The sequence below is a fragment of the Lissotriton helveticus genome, chromosome 7 (assembly GCF_964261635.1).
Source record: "Lissotriton helveticus chromosome 7, aLisHel1.1, whole genome shotgun sequence".
Classification (NCBI taxonomy): domain Eukaryota; kingdom Metazoa; phylum Chordata; class Amphibia; order Caudata; family Salamandridae; genus Lissotriton; species Lissotriton helveticus.
This window is the reverse complement of record NC_136068.1, coordinates 938,250,184-938,265,172: the sequence shown is the minus strand read 5'-3', so window position 1 is coordinate 938,265,172 and position 14,989 is coordinate 938,250,184. Positions and strand designations below refer to the sequence as shown.

At 45.2% G+C, this 14,989-nt stretch overlaps 1 protein-coding gene across 10 annotated transcripts in view; it reads left to right on the top strand.

Moving 5' to 3' along the window:
* The window catches only part of ARAP3 (ArfGAP with RhoGAP domain, ankyrin repeat and PH domain 3), a 680,145-nt gene that overhangs the window by 82,791 nt on the left and 582,365 nt on the right, over window positions 1–14,989 (top strand). Inside the window, exons 3-4 of one of the 10 annotated variants that reach the window (XM_078653509.1) lie at window positions 1,734–1,807; window positions 2,012–2,094. The exons of the other annotated variants lie outside the window; for them this stretch is intronic. The gene's annotated coding sequence lies outside the window, so the exon portion shown is untranslated. The remainder of the gene's footprint in view (window positions 1–1,733; window positions 1,808–2,011; window positions 2,095–14,989) is intronic. 10 annotated transcript variants of the gene reach the window in all.

Here is a 14,989-nt window from a genome sequence, read left to right as displayed (position 1 = left end):
GATGCATGTATTACTATATACAGTAATAAGCTCTTCATGTCTTAAGAAATACCACCGAATACGTGCACGATATAGCACAGACATCTCATAGGCCCTAATGCCAAGTTTAAACTAATATCACCAAGTGCCAAGGTAGAAAATAATCAGTAAAACCAAGTTAGAATAGCCCAGATGTAGTCCTAAAATAAATAAAAGTGCAAGTTTATAGTATAATATCATACCAATTACGGTCCGATTTATGTCATCAAAAGTTCAGTCCTCCAATTCAGTCTAGCGTAATAGCTGTAACAACATATAACAACATTTCCTTGTCACAAGCCACAGCCCATGTTAAAATAATACCCTAAAATTAATAGTCTTATTTAACTCATTTAACTCACCTCAAATCTTGAAGTGACTGAATCGGTAGCACGATATCTTATTAAAGTTTGTATTTCGGTTTCCCTTTCGGTTTTTCGTTCTTCTACAGTAGTAAATTATAAAGAAAGTATCAGTATCGGTCTAATTATTACATATTATATGTGCACCTGCAAAAAGATCTATGTGGGTAGCACGATAAGAAGACTGAAAGAAAGAATGGTGGAGCACTTTAGAGCACTAAAAACAGGAGATACACGTTACCCAGTTGCTTCGCATATGGTTAGAAACCATGAAGATAAAATGAATCATGTATTTAGCTATCATGGTATTGATCATGTTAAATCAGATCCTAGAGGGGGCAACAGAACGATCCAACTGCGACGCAGAGAAGTCATGTGGTTGATGAAACTTAAAGCTGTTGAACTAGGCCTAAATATTGATAATGAATTTGAATATTATTTGGGTCAAGAATGAATTGTAAAGAATCGATTACTAATGTGACATCATTCCCTGTCGAACTGTCTGAACCTATCCCCTAACCGCTCCACTCTAATGATTTTAAATTTACAACTATGATAGTCATACTCTTTAACACTCCCTTCTCGCGAACTATAGCCCATGAAAAATGAACTGTTCAAGAATATTATGAGAAATAATAAATATATAATATTTTATTCTTTATAACATATATATATATATTAGAAAATGTATTCAGGTGCCCTAATTGAATAGACAAGACTGACTTAGTAGTCGTATGGTAATTCACAGGACATTAGTAATGTCAATCTTACGCTTAGGAGGCGCTTGTAACTTAGCCATTACGAGATGGCCGCTAAATAATTAGTCAAGTTCATAAATATGATATCGCTTTAACTGTAAGCTGCTTTGTATATAATAGTAATAAAGCATTGAAATAAAATAATGCGGAGCATTAACCGTTAATGCCTTAATAATCGTAACATTATACTAGGAAGATATATGTAAGTAAACTACTATAAGATGGCCGCCACAAATCTAGTTAAGCTGAGAGACATTACACTGCCTCAAACATATTAAGTTTGAGGTAATATTACTCTATACAAAGCAGTAAATTAAATGCAGTGATTAAAATAAAATAAAATATAAATGTAATTAAAATGTTAAGAATATCATAATTGCGAACAATAACTATAGATCGTAATGACTAGGCAAAGATGGCGCACGGAACTCAAACTATAAAAAGCCACTACAAGATGGCGCTCGCGTAGCACGCGAGAAATTACCAAGACGACAAGTGACGGTGAGTAGAATAGGCAACCGATTGCAACCGATTGTGATACTAACAGAGCGCTAACGATGTAAAAATACTAAGTCTGATCTAATTTATTCTGTAGAATCACGGATCGAGACTACTGATAACCTAATGATGATATGGATGATAACTATAATTGCAGTTAATCGAGATAAGGTACGAATTACTTTGAATCTTTTTGTACCGCTTGTTTATAGTACACATCGGCTAACAAATTTAATAACTCTGAAACTAGCGATAGAAATACGTTCCAATTTCGATCTGTAAATGAATACAGGAGGGGCACTGAATACTGAAATAACATATAATATGTAATAATTAGACCGATACTGATACTTTCTTTATAATTTACTACTGTAGAAGAACGAAAAACCGAAAGGGAAACCGAAATACAAACTTTAATAAGATATCGTGCTACCGATTCAGTCACTTCAAGATTTGAGGTGAGTTAAATGAGTTAAATAAGACTATTAATTTTAGGGTATTATTTTAACATGGGCTGTGGCTCGTGACAAGGAAATGTTGTTATGTGTTGTTACAGCTATTACGCTAGACTGAATTGGAGGACTGAACTTTTGATGACATAAATCGGACCGTAATTGGTATGATGTTATACTATAAACTTGCACTTTTATTTATTTTAGGACTACATCTGGTCTATTCTAACTTGGTTTTACTGATTATTTTCTACCTTGGCACTTGGTGATATTAGTTTAAACTTGGCATTAGGGCCTATGAGATGTCTGTGCTATATCGTGCACGTATTCGGTGGTATTTCTTAAGACATGAAGAGCTTATTACTGTATATAGTAATACATGCATCTAAGTTGTAAATATTGTAATTATTTACAGCCCTGAAGAAGTCTTTTGTCCAAGACGGACTTAGACGAAACACGTGTAGGCTGTTGTGCAAGAATTTACTTTGGATGAAGAAAAGTTAAGAATAAAGAAAAGGAAACATTGAAGAAGGAATACATATTTTGTGGACTGAAAATTTATTATTGTGTGCTCGGTGGACTAATTTGTATTTGGTCGGATTACCCTGGTGGTCCTGTTTGGAGCCAAGGCAACAGGCTCCCATCTACCTGGAGCACCGAAATTACTTTTGAATTTTACTTTCCTGAACCAGCTGTGCGCCCTTAGAAGTTGTTGTCAATTTTGTATGATAGTTTTTGAAACACCCCAATTTCTCAGCAAAAACTTCTTTGAATTATTCCTCTATTCCCTCCAGGGTTTCTCCTACCTCCTGTACCAGTATCTGGGGACGCTTGTTGGGGTTTAGGTATATGCCTAGTTCTTTTTGAGCTTGCCACCCTAGAATGTTGTCCCCCTTTTTGGACACATAGACCTTGGCAACCGTCAACCTGTCCTTGTATCCAACAGTACCCCAGATGTAACCCTTCATGCATATGGGTTGCCCCCCATAACCACCCGGTCGTACATCCATTTTTTGCAGCATACGTCTACCTTTAGACACCTTCTCAAACTCTTCAGCAGATATAATTGTTATCTTTGAGCATGAATCAAACATTGCTTCTTCTCTGGTCTCCTCTACCGTTATCATGTCTTTAGGATTGCTCACAGGCTCACCTTGTACCTGTAACACTATTTCATCTCACACCCAGGTGGTGCCATCCCTACTCTGTTTCCTATAATTATAACTACTCCTGCAGCATTGTCTGAAATGTCCTTTCTTCCCACACTTGCTGCACGTTGATCTTAGGGCAGGACACTCCTTATCACTTGCCATGTGACCTTGTTTCCCACATCTATAACAGTTTCCTTTGAAACTCCAACTCCCTTTGACCTCTTTTTGTTCTTTTTTTTGCTCTTTTACTGCAAGCACACTGTCGCTTACCACAGCCACTTCACTCACTTTAACTTTACCCTCGCTGTCTAGCTTTATCTCGCTCACGCATTGCATCATGTGCTCCACTTGTTTTGCTACAATGAGCACCTCCCCCAGGGGTGGGTCGTCTTTCAGCTACAACTCCTCTCTCACACGCTCAATTTTACATGTTAACACAAATTGGTCTCTTATTCTCTCCTCACATGCTCCTCCGAACTTGCATGTAGCAGCCAGCTTGCGCAACTCTGAGACAAACTCTTCTACAGTCTCCCCTTCTTTCTGCCCTCTCTTTCCAAAATGGTACCGCTCCATAATTGTGCTTGTCTTGGGTAGGTAATGTAGATCCAGCTTTTTCAAACTAATCTCATACTCATTCAACCCCCTTGCATCATTGGCATTGAACTCCGGGAGATGCTCTAATACTTCCTGCCCTTCCGCCCCCATGTAGTGCATCAACAACGCAACTTTTCTCTCTAGCACCAAATTCGGACCACACACCACTGCATAATTCTGAAATACCTTTTTCCACTTGCTCCATTTGAGGGTTGGCTCCCCTGGGTTGGGTAGAAAGAACGGTGGGGGAGTTACAATCTGCATGACTTTTAAGGGTTGGGGTATTCCTGCACTAGCAAAATGTGAATACTTAGTAAATCCCCCTTTGTAGTAGATTTCCTACATAAGTGCTATGCACCTAGACAACAAAATTCTTTCTTCCAGGAAAACCAGCACAGATGGAAGCCAATCAACCATGTATTGTCATTGTAGTCCCTGAAAAAAAAAAGAAACAGCATGGAATCACAACATTAAACTTATTTTCCTCGGTGCCCCCTTGATGGCACTGTTGTGTTATAGAAGCCTGTGTGTCAAATAGCAGTGTGTCCCTCAAGCTGTTACCGTGGCTCCCACCGCTTATACTCTAAAGATGTATTTTTTTCCACATGGTAGTTCAGTCTGTTAGCTTTGCTGCGACTTAGGATGATAACCTTTTTCACCTTCCGAGATGATGCCACACCCCAGTCTGCTCTTCGCGACCGCTATGCCTAAGTCATCCGAGGCGATCCCCGCTCGCCAACCTTTAGAGGAACTTGCGCTCAGGCTGCAGTCAGAGTCACTTCAGTCCCCGTAAACCTGCTCCAATACCGCACCACCTGAGCTTGCACCACCTTTCCCTTTCACCTCCAGCCAGTGTAGTGTCTAAACCAGTTACGCCTCCTGGCCTCAGCGCGCTCTCGCAGAGGTTCGAGTACAAAGCGCTTAAACCCTGTAGTCGTTCCCACACCGCTACGCCGTCCTCCCCCAGACTGGGTGTGACACGCCGATGACACCACCGCACAATCTTTGAACAGGAACCCGAGGCAGATGCTCAGAAGTCCCCGTGTATTGGTATGACAACACGCATACCAGCCAGCCGCGAGTACCAGAGGGAGGTTCCCCTGAAGTCACGTCTGGAACAGCACAGCCTGGAAGGTTTTTCTCTCCACAGTCCATGGTCTCACTTCCCACCACCAGCTCAGTAAAGCAGCACACCGGTTGGGGCACACGCAACCTTCCCCGGGAGTAGCGGCGAGTGTTGGCACCCTGGGTGACCGCAGAAAAGTGCACGAAGGTGGGGAATTTATTCTTTGACAGTTTTTCCGTTCCTCCCTACGCTTCTCAGGCTGGGGCTCCCGTTATTCCGCTACCCTTAACAACATGCAGGGGTAGGAATTCCCTTGATATTATTCTTGCGCTTTTAACTCACAGTGCCGCTTGTGAATGTGATAAATTCTCTTTGTGTGTTAAGGTCGAGTGTACTTTTCTCCGCTCCTTGGCATCCCGTCCGCGTCGCTAGTGAAGCATGGGTGGTCACACAGGAACACAACGATGCCAGATGAGGTTTACAGCAAGAGTTTATTTGAGGATAAATACACAACCTCAGCCACAGCTGTTAGTTTCGCTCCCCGCCTGTCACCCGGGCGCTCTCTTCAGAACGTTCGCACCGTGACATTCCAAGACCTGTCACAGCGGGATCGCCCAAGGCGGCTCCAGGGGCGGGGGTGAGGGACATGACCATGGTTCCCCCCAACATGGAAGATACCACAACTGCCTATGCAAATAATTCATTAGGCCCCGAAGAAGGACCTCAGGAGGATGGGGTTTTAAATACCATGACATTTCTAATACATACAGGATGTAGTAAGACACTGGTTACTGAAACCTTTGTCTCCACACTTGTGGTCATCTTAATACTTTTACATGGTTGCCTGCCGGGGCTAGAACATTTAGTAAAGTCATCATAACCAACCCAATCATGTTGAAAATACAGATAGTGCTTTCATGACATTGTCAAAACAGCTTTATGAAAGGAAAATTAGGCTATGTAATTAAAAAAAAGTTGTTAATCCTGTAGGAATTTAATATCATTTTGATAAACAATAGCTAGCTACTACAAGAGGAACTTTTAGAAATATGGAGAGTCCATGAGAGGTATGAATTAAAGACAGCCACTTTAAAAGCAGATAGTTTTGTCTTTTGTACAATGATTTTGTTTTATTAGGACACAAATAAATATATGTGCATGGTTTAAAATTAAAGGAGAGTATGCGTGGATATGGGTGAATTGTGTAGAAGAGTGGAGGGTGCAGGCGCTAGTGCTTAGCTGAAAGATGGTAGTGCAATTTTGGGAGAAGTAATACCATGGTATAAGCTCATTATTTAGTGCTGGGACGTAGCACTTTAGAAGGGGTTGATAGTGTTTTCTTGGTTGGTGGCATTGTGTTGCAAGGTTATGTGGTGTTAAAGGTGATAGTTTGATGCTGAAGGATTGATGTGTGGTGCTGGGTGTTGTGGTGATTGGAAAGGAGCATTTAGGAATGTGGATACCTGACTATGGTTACCCTAGATTTGTTACCTTGTGATTAGCTGGTTTTCGACTTAGTTGGCCTGGGATCCTGCTAATCAGGGCCCCAGGCTATCTGCTCTCGCTATAAAATGGACTCCATGTACCTTAGGTACATGCCTAATTGGAAATTGGGTCACTCTTGTGAGTCCCTGTACAGTGTACCATAGGTACCCAGGGCATAGGTGCACCCAAGGCATAGGTGCACCCAAGGCCTACCATGGGCTGCAGCATATCTTATGCCACCCCTGGCTGGCCATCCAAACTGACACAACTGGCTGATCACTTAGCTGGGGCAAGGTCGTGTAATCACCCCTTGACTAGGTATAGTATTCTTACACCTACCATTATATATAGACACATATGCACCTATAAGTCACTCCTATGGCAGGCCTTAACAATCCTGAAGGCAGAGTGTTTGGTTTTATGTGAGATGGTGCTCTAGCATGAGCTGTGCCTGTGTGCAGCTTTTGGAACCATGTCCTTATAGCTGGTCTATGATATTGCCATACCATATACTCTTAAGTGCATTATAATCCTTGCGGTTATTGCTAACTTTGATTTGGCTTTATCAAAATATGTTGTGTAAGGTGTCATACGCTTTGGAATGCTACCCCCTCGCCAGTTCTGGCGACGGGGGTAGCATTCCACCCTTCTAGAGGGAGAAGACATGTTGTTTCTACTAATCCCGGTTAAAGTTAACCAGAGCCCCAACATCACAAAATGGATGCTGCTGCCACAGACACAAGTCTGACCTCCTGCTGCTGGGAGCCCTTCCAGCGAGGCAGCCTTGGACAATAGGTTTCCTGTCCTGGGAGGTGCCAGCACCACCCCAGACAGGCCATAGTGTATTGGGACAGGGAGGGTTGAATGAAATGAGACACTGCCTGGGGCACACAAGGTGACCCATGCATAGTCCAGTTCAAACCGGTGCTGGGGCACTCCAGCCCCAGCTCTGGCATGAAACTGGACAAAGGGAAAGGGGTGTAACCACCCTCTTCCCCGGTCCCACCCATAGGAGGGACCTAGCAGGTAATCCAGCCCCTAAATTTGGTATATAGGTAGGAGCTGAGTCCCAAGACTTTAGATTTATCCTGACTGAAACTCTGAAATGAAACTCTGGACCTTCGACGATCTGCTTTGCAAGAAGACGACTGAAGAATCTCCCTTGTGGTCAAGGAGTGACCACCCTGCACAAGCAGGCACCATCAAGCGATCAACGGTTTGCTTTGTCGACGCTCCTGCCGGAGCCCGAGCACAGAGCCTGACAAGACCCGGACTTCCAGACATCCAACAGCCCGATCCACAGTCACAGCAGAGCTGAGACCCGTGGAGGCGACGAGAGACGTGGGACCGGCCATCTTGGAAAGCCAGCGAATTGCTTTCCGTGCAACTTCTGAGGCACCCTCGAAGTTGTGCATTGGGGATTGAGAAGCCCCAGCCCCGAGCACCAACTGCACCGAAGATCAGCACTCCACGAGTTCTGTGTGGAGCCCTTCTGCATTATCCTGCTCGACGCGTCTGTCCGGTCACTTGCCCGTTGGCTAATGGCCTCTGTGATGACGAAACCTTCGATTTACAACACTGGTCTGGTTGCTCCAGACTGGCCCTTGCTCCCCTGAAAAGGAGCAGCCCATCAGACCTTGCTGGTCTGAGTAAGAAGCCATCTTCGATTCCTGCGTGGGTTGCCTTTGCCAAGGCTTGTTGACTCCAATCCGGAAGCCGCCGACCGTGAGAGCCTTCGTGGGACAGTCCGTATCCAGCTCCTGGTCGTCGTCGACACCTCCTGGTCCACGTGGCTGCAGAGACAAGCTTCACGACATCACCTGATTGCTTCGCGACATCGCCTGGTTCCTTCCTGGTTCCATCCTGGTCACTGGATAGTGACCCAGGCTCTGTCCCCTCTGCTTTCAGGTACTCTTCATCCTCGATCCGCCCTTGGAACCACCCGGACACTTCTCTCTTTCTCCAAGGCTCCATAGGAATCAGCGACGAAACCCGACACACTTTGACACCTATGCACCCGCTTCCTATGGGTGAGGTAACGCGAGTATTTCAGTACTCCTGCGGGTATTGACTATCCTAGTGTCCTAGTTTCAAGTAGCTTTCTCCTAGTCCATCCGGAAGTGTCCTAAAAGAACGAGTTTCCAATTCTTTCATTCCCATTCTAACTCTATGGTAACTTGCGTGCGTGTAAAGACACTGCACACGCATCCCGTGGGCCTCCTGCTCCCTAACCTTTGGTAATACAGCATAGCCCCAGCGATTCTCCAGGCCCTAGGCCTTTCCTTTGTTCGTGACGTGGCTCTTATACCACTATTTTAGTATATGGTTCGAAGTGCCCCTAGGGCATTACTGTATTTTGTGCAACTTATTGTATTTTAATTACGTATCTTGTTATGTGCTGGTGCCTCTGACCTCATAAAGAGTTTAGAGGATTGTGTTAGAAATAAATACATATATATTTTGATATACAACCTGTGTGGTGTCCTTTCACTTGGTATTAAAGGGATTGCATATGGTAAAACAGCTGGCTTCACATGCCCTCTTGAGTTTAGCCTAAGACTGCTTTTGTCCATGCTACCATTAGGATAGCTGGTCTATATGGTTGACTTTACAACCATCACCATAAGGGTTGTTTGGACTGGTGCAAGGTGCTCACTAGAATAGTGAACATTATATACCAATCCAACTTCTCACAGAGCAAACCTGCTGTAGTTGGCAGAGGGTTCTTAGAGGATAGTGGTGCCTTGGTGGTAGCAGGAGTGTATATTATGTGTTAGAGGTAGGAGTGGTGGTGCTCTGGTGTCCTGGGAATGGCAGCATAGTGGTGGGAGTGATAGAGTGGTGCTGAGATATTGTGCAGTGTTAGAAGGTGGCAAGCAGGACTGCCTTCTGCGGCTACATCGGTTGTGCTTCTGGTGGCTTGGTGGAATGGACTGATAAATTGAGCGTTGTTGGTGTTCTTGGGGTGTGGAGTGGTAAGTGAGGTTCCTGCAGGTGCAACTTTCCCTCTGGCAGCAAGAGTCCTTTTTCTTTCTTTTTTAGTCCACAAAAAGTCAGAAGTGGGCGAGCCCATTGCTCCATTGGTTGGCTTTCTTGTCATACAAATTAACTTGCTTCGTAGTCAATGGATTTTCTCCCTCTTCTTGAAAAGAAAACAGAAAATAACAAGCATTTGCAATGCAATAGGTCTCGCATTAGGAAAGTTTGAGCTATTGGTATTGTAAATGACAAATATTTTATTTATGTTTGGTTTTGAAACTAGCGATATTAATAGCTTTGTCATTACAATGCCAATAGTTTTAACTTTCGCAAACGTGACACCTATAGCATTTGTAGGTGTGGTGTGGTATTTATTTACTCATTTTTGGGGGCCAGTACTTTATCTGCATCAGACATTTACACAAGGAAGAGAGGGGAACAAATACAAAGCAGAAAGACAAAGGAAGAGACAAGGTTTGTAGTTGAAGAAGCATGGTGGTTGTGTGCAGGTTGTGGGTCAGATATTGGGACAGGTGGAAGGAGGCGAGAAGCAAGACCTATCTTTGTTTTATTTGGCATGAGGTTCTTCTTCTGCATCCACTCCTCAATCATATTGATAAATTTGTTACGGCTAAAGGCTTCTGGTCAGTGTCAGTGAAAGTGTAGTAGTACCACTTGCCTGCAGGTACACCACAATGCCATCGGAACAGACGTGGAGGGTGAGCTAGACAGATCTCAGAATTAAATGAAAGGGAATGATGTACAAGTTGAAAATGAAGGCAAATGTTCAAACCTAGAGGAATTATTGCAAGTACATATTTCCATTATAGATGGCTAAGCCAGATTCATCCCACTGAGCTATCTTAATGCATGGCTGTCACGCAATTAAATACTTGTTTTCTATCTTACATCAAACACAATATTTTTTTCATTTTAAATAAAGATTGGGGTGACACCCTGATTGGATTGCCCAGCGCGGGGCAAAAGACAATATGCTGATAGCTTAGGTCGAAAGGGACTCTGTACAACAGATTGTCATACTCTAGTTTGCATCCTACAAAAAGATGACATAAAGTGTAATTCTTAGTGAAGCTGCAAAGTAAATCTTTGTGAAGCTGCAATACAGCACGTGAACGTAATCTTTGTTTGACCTAACTGGAGAAATATAAGAACTCTTTGATCAACTTACGACTTACTTTGCTTCTAAGATTAAACAATATTAAGAATGCTGCGGTCCTTTATAATAACGACCCCTGTTCACTCATAAGGCCTATGTGTTTGGTAATGGTTGGCACTTTCATTTTGGTACCCTAGTCTGTTTTCTGTCCTAGTCCTAGCCTGCACACGAGACTCGTATCTGGGGGCGTTCTCTCTCCGTTTTCGGGCCCCAATGGTGGGACCTTTAGGAATTCAAACCATCTGCTGTCATTTACATTACAGGAGGTGCTGAAAACTTTTATTTTCAGTTAATCTCCCCACTCTGTTATAAATGTTAGCCAATGCCGCTTTTGTCAGTCTCGTTTCTAGCGCCAAAGTGCCCTGTCGGGTGAACGTTGCGCTTTATAAATGCGTTTCCATTCCATTCCCTAAACATGACATTCCATGTACTCTAAAGTGAAACTCTGCCGACCTGGCTTTCGCTTTGAAAGCCTCTTCTTGCCAACCGACGATTGAGGACTTGAACCGCGTTATTTCGTTAACACACAACCCATAGCTAACGCACACCAGCTCCCTGCTTCTGACAAAAAATAAACACACGCAGTTCTGTCACGTCAGGAATGAGACAGTTTCCGAAAGGAGGCTATGAACTGGGCACTTTCCATGTCAAAATAAACCGCCAGGGCGTGCAACTGTTTCTAATTATTATATTTTTCTGAAAGTGGGCTGTGAAACTTGGGCTTTGGCTGCGCTCGGCGGCTGCCCCGCTCCTGCTGGCACTCTCATTACACGCAGCAGTGGGAACTCCAAAGGGGCGCGAGGGAGCGCCAAAGCTGGTTTGGGCCAGCTGTGCATGACGGGTCGCGGAGCCGCTGCAGCATCAGGCTGTTTTAAGGAGTTTGACGCTTCGTTTCTGGGACCCTTTGTTGGTTGCACTTGTGGCTTGCTGGTAGCCTTGCGTCGCGAGTTCCAGGGAGCTATCTCTTTAGGCCGGGAGGATGAAGGCTGTGACGTCGCTGGCACTGCCGCTAGTCTTCCTGCTACTCGTCCGCCTCCCGCTAAGTGTGTCCCAGCCGCCGAGGTAGGTCCTTCGAGGTGCGGTGGGAGTTGTTTTTTACTATGGTGTCTCTTCACTTCTCGAGTTTGTTGTGTGGTAGGCATATAATACAACGCGCATTTGTAAAGGGCTGTATTACCTGAGGGCTTCTCAGCGCTATGAACTCCAGATATTTACCGTAACCTAACTCAGTAGTTTTCATTTATCGACCCGGGGAGAATGAAAGTTGACATAGAGGGGTTCACCCAGGGCTTTTAGTGGGCCGGTCCTCAGCACCGGCAGTTCTAATAACAAGAACAAAACAGAGCTGCTCCAGCAACAGGAAGGAGGGGGCCGCTCAAGGTTAGGGCGACCAGAAACAAAGAGCACGTCAGCGAAGCTTTTATCAGCGCCCCGCGCCTCTCTGCAGACTCCCCCTGCATTCCACGAGGCGCGCGACGCGATCCGGTCCTTTCTGCCATGCTGTGGAGAAAAGACCTGGCCGCGCACAACGCTATCCTATGGGGAAAAGCTGCGCGCGGCCAGGTCTTGTCGAAACACTGGTTTTTGCGCTGAGACAACGACTATAGTTCTCGTAGCGAGAACGCGCTTTCAGCGCATTCGTCGTAGCGAGACCTACAAAAGAAACGTACCTGCTTGTCGTGCCGGTCATCAGCTGCCGCCTTTATCCACACCGGAAACAGGAAGCAAGCACCCAGGCTATCAGCCAAACACAATGCTGCAATGCAGCATTGTGATTGGTCTGAGCGACGTGGTTTGGTGTCCAGAACGGGAATGGGAGCCTGGGCATGTTCTCCACCCAGGATGGAATGCAGCTTAGGGGGAGAACATGCACACTTAAGGTGCAGTCACCACTCCTCCCTGTGATGCGGGGAGCCCAGCCCCACCCTGCCGCTTCAACTGCAAGCTCAATACAAAAAATAAAATGATAATATCGGAGCGTAACAATGTTGTCTTGCTCGCTGCCATCAAACTGTCACTTTGAGCTCCCAAGGTATCTATCTGTTCTATAGCTTGGAGGACCGTGTGATCCTCCGTGAAGTTACCTACCCATTTCCGGCACATCACGCGTCAGTGTCTCTGTCCTTGCAGTGTTCCATGTTTGTCTCCCCGCAGCTCCCTGCTCCTTTATCCCTCTGTCTCCGGATTGAATGATCCGACTTGTCATTCATCTCATTGATCTGCCTGCAGCTGTGGACCCATAGGCTAGGGTACTACCCTCTTGTGTCTTTGGGATGACTGACGTGACTTACTCTACCTCAACCCTACTGGGATGTCAGGGTTAGTAATTACTGGCTATCAGTTTTCCCCCTAGCCCTGCCTCTCTGAGAGGGGCCTGCAGGATGTCTCAGTCCTCTTTAAACCATAACCACATCAGGAACCGCAACAATCTAAGCCCCGAAAATAGCAACTGTAAATGGATCGCAACAAAGAAGCTCTTGTAAAGCCCTCCCAGAACGGGAAGTGGTAGGCTAACGATGGGAAGTTCTCAGGTGGTCCCTTTGTTTGAAATTCACCCAGTCAGAGTATCCCTGCTTGGTTTGACATATGCTGTCCGTCATGTCTGTCATGTTCTTTCTCTGTATCCTTCTTTCTTTGACTTCCTTTCTCCCGCTCTTCTCTTGTTGGTTTCTATTCACTTTCTCTCTTTATCGCTGGTCCAACCCTCTGCCTCATTTCCTTTTGCTCTACTTTCCCCTTGCTAAATCTTTCTGTGAGTATTTATCGGTTATTTTTCTTACTTTCGCACTGTAAGTATATTTGTCTTCTCTTGCTTCTTGTCTGTGTGTGTAGGTTTTTTGCTCTTTGATTTCGCTCTACACACTCGCACACATGCACACAGATATATACAATATATTCAGCCCTCCCCTGTTCACTGTCGACCCTGCACAGAATAAGAGATACCTCTGATTGTAGTTGCAAGAACTACTTCCTGGTCGCTAAACATTTGGGCTCCTATGCATGAACCTTTACCATGTGTAACAAAAAACATCTACATGCATTCCAGTTTGATACTTTAAGGTACTTTGCAGATTATGAGGGCAGTGGGGGGAGCTAGGAAGGGTGAGTTAGATATAGGCTTCCAATTTTTATCAAAACACATGCATCTTTCTAGAGTTACTGAATGCTGTTGGACTCCGTACTTTACAGCAGTAGCGGCTCCGGCGGAGGAGTGCTGGCCCACTGCATGGCTTAGAGCCAGCTAATGAAAAATAAAACAATGTCCTTTGGATTGGTATTTTGAGCCAGCACTGGGCTGTGTGGCATGGGATGGGGAGGAGGAGGAGGATTGCTTTGTGTACTCCACTCCCTAAGTCCTCATGTGTCGTTGTCCGGCCGTCTCAGGATGACCAAAACACACATGAACACTTAGGTTTTCTCCAGCCCAGCTGCATTGAGCAGCCCGGCTGGAGAAACCCCACAGACTACGTGGCCTGAGGGATCGTCTTTCCTACCCACTCAGACCAATCCCCGTGCTGTTCTGCAGCACAGGGATTGGATGGGAGTCTGTCCCAGGGGCGGCTGGGACCAGACAGGAAGAGGAGATGCGGCGCAATGCAAAGCTGGAGGCGGCCGGCGTCTAAAGGTAAAGTTTTAAGAAAATATATATATTATATTTCTACCCTCCCCGTGACCCCACCTGGCCCACCACCCTCTGTCTGTTGCGGCCCCCGGTGTTTTCCAGACAGGTACATAACGTGCCCTTTGGGCCTCATTCAGAGAGTCAGTTTGTTCACTTTGGTGAATTGTCCTTACCTGAATATGACTCATTACAACGCGTACTAATACCACACGTGCCAATACAACGTGGGTATTACTACGCTTTGTCAATTACAACAACATGCCATTGCATCGCATACTTTTACCATGAATATGCCTGAACCACACATGCCATTAAAACGCAAAGGTATACTCATAGTAAAGGTATGAAAGGTAATTTACACTACCCTACCCTGCCCTACCCTAAACCCTAATTTAGTACCCTTGAACGACTCTCCCCATTCCTCTTCCTACCCTAAAACACTATTCTGCATGACCCCTTGACACTACCCTAAACCCTAAAACACTACTCCCTGCACAACTCTCCCCCGACCCCAGTCCTCTCGCTACACTTAAACACTACCCTGCACGACCCCCGACACTACCCTAAACCACTACCCCTAACACGACCCTCCCGACCCCCATTCCTCTCCTACACTAAAACACTACCCTTCATGACCCCCTGAAACTACCCTAAACCCTAAAACACTACACCCTACACGACCCTCCTCCGACCCCCATTCCACTCCCTACACCCAAACACTGCCCTGCAAGACCCCAACACCACCCTAAACCCTAAAACACTACCCCAGCACGACCCTCCTCGACCCTCATTCCTCTCCTACACTAAAACACTACCCTGTATGACCC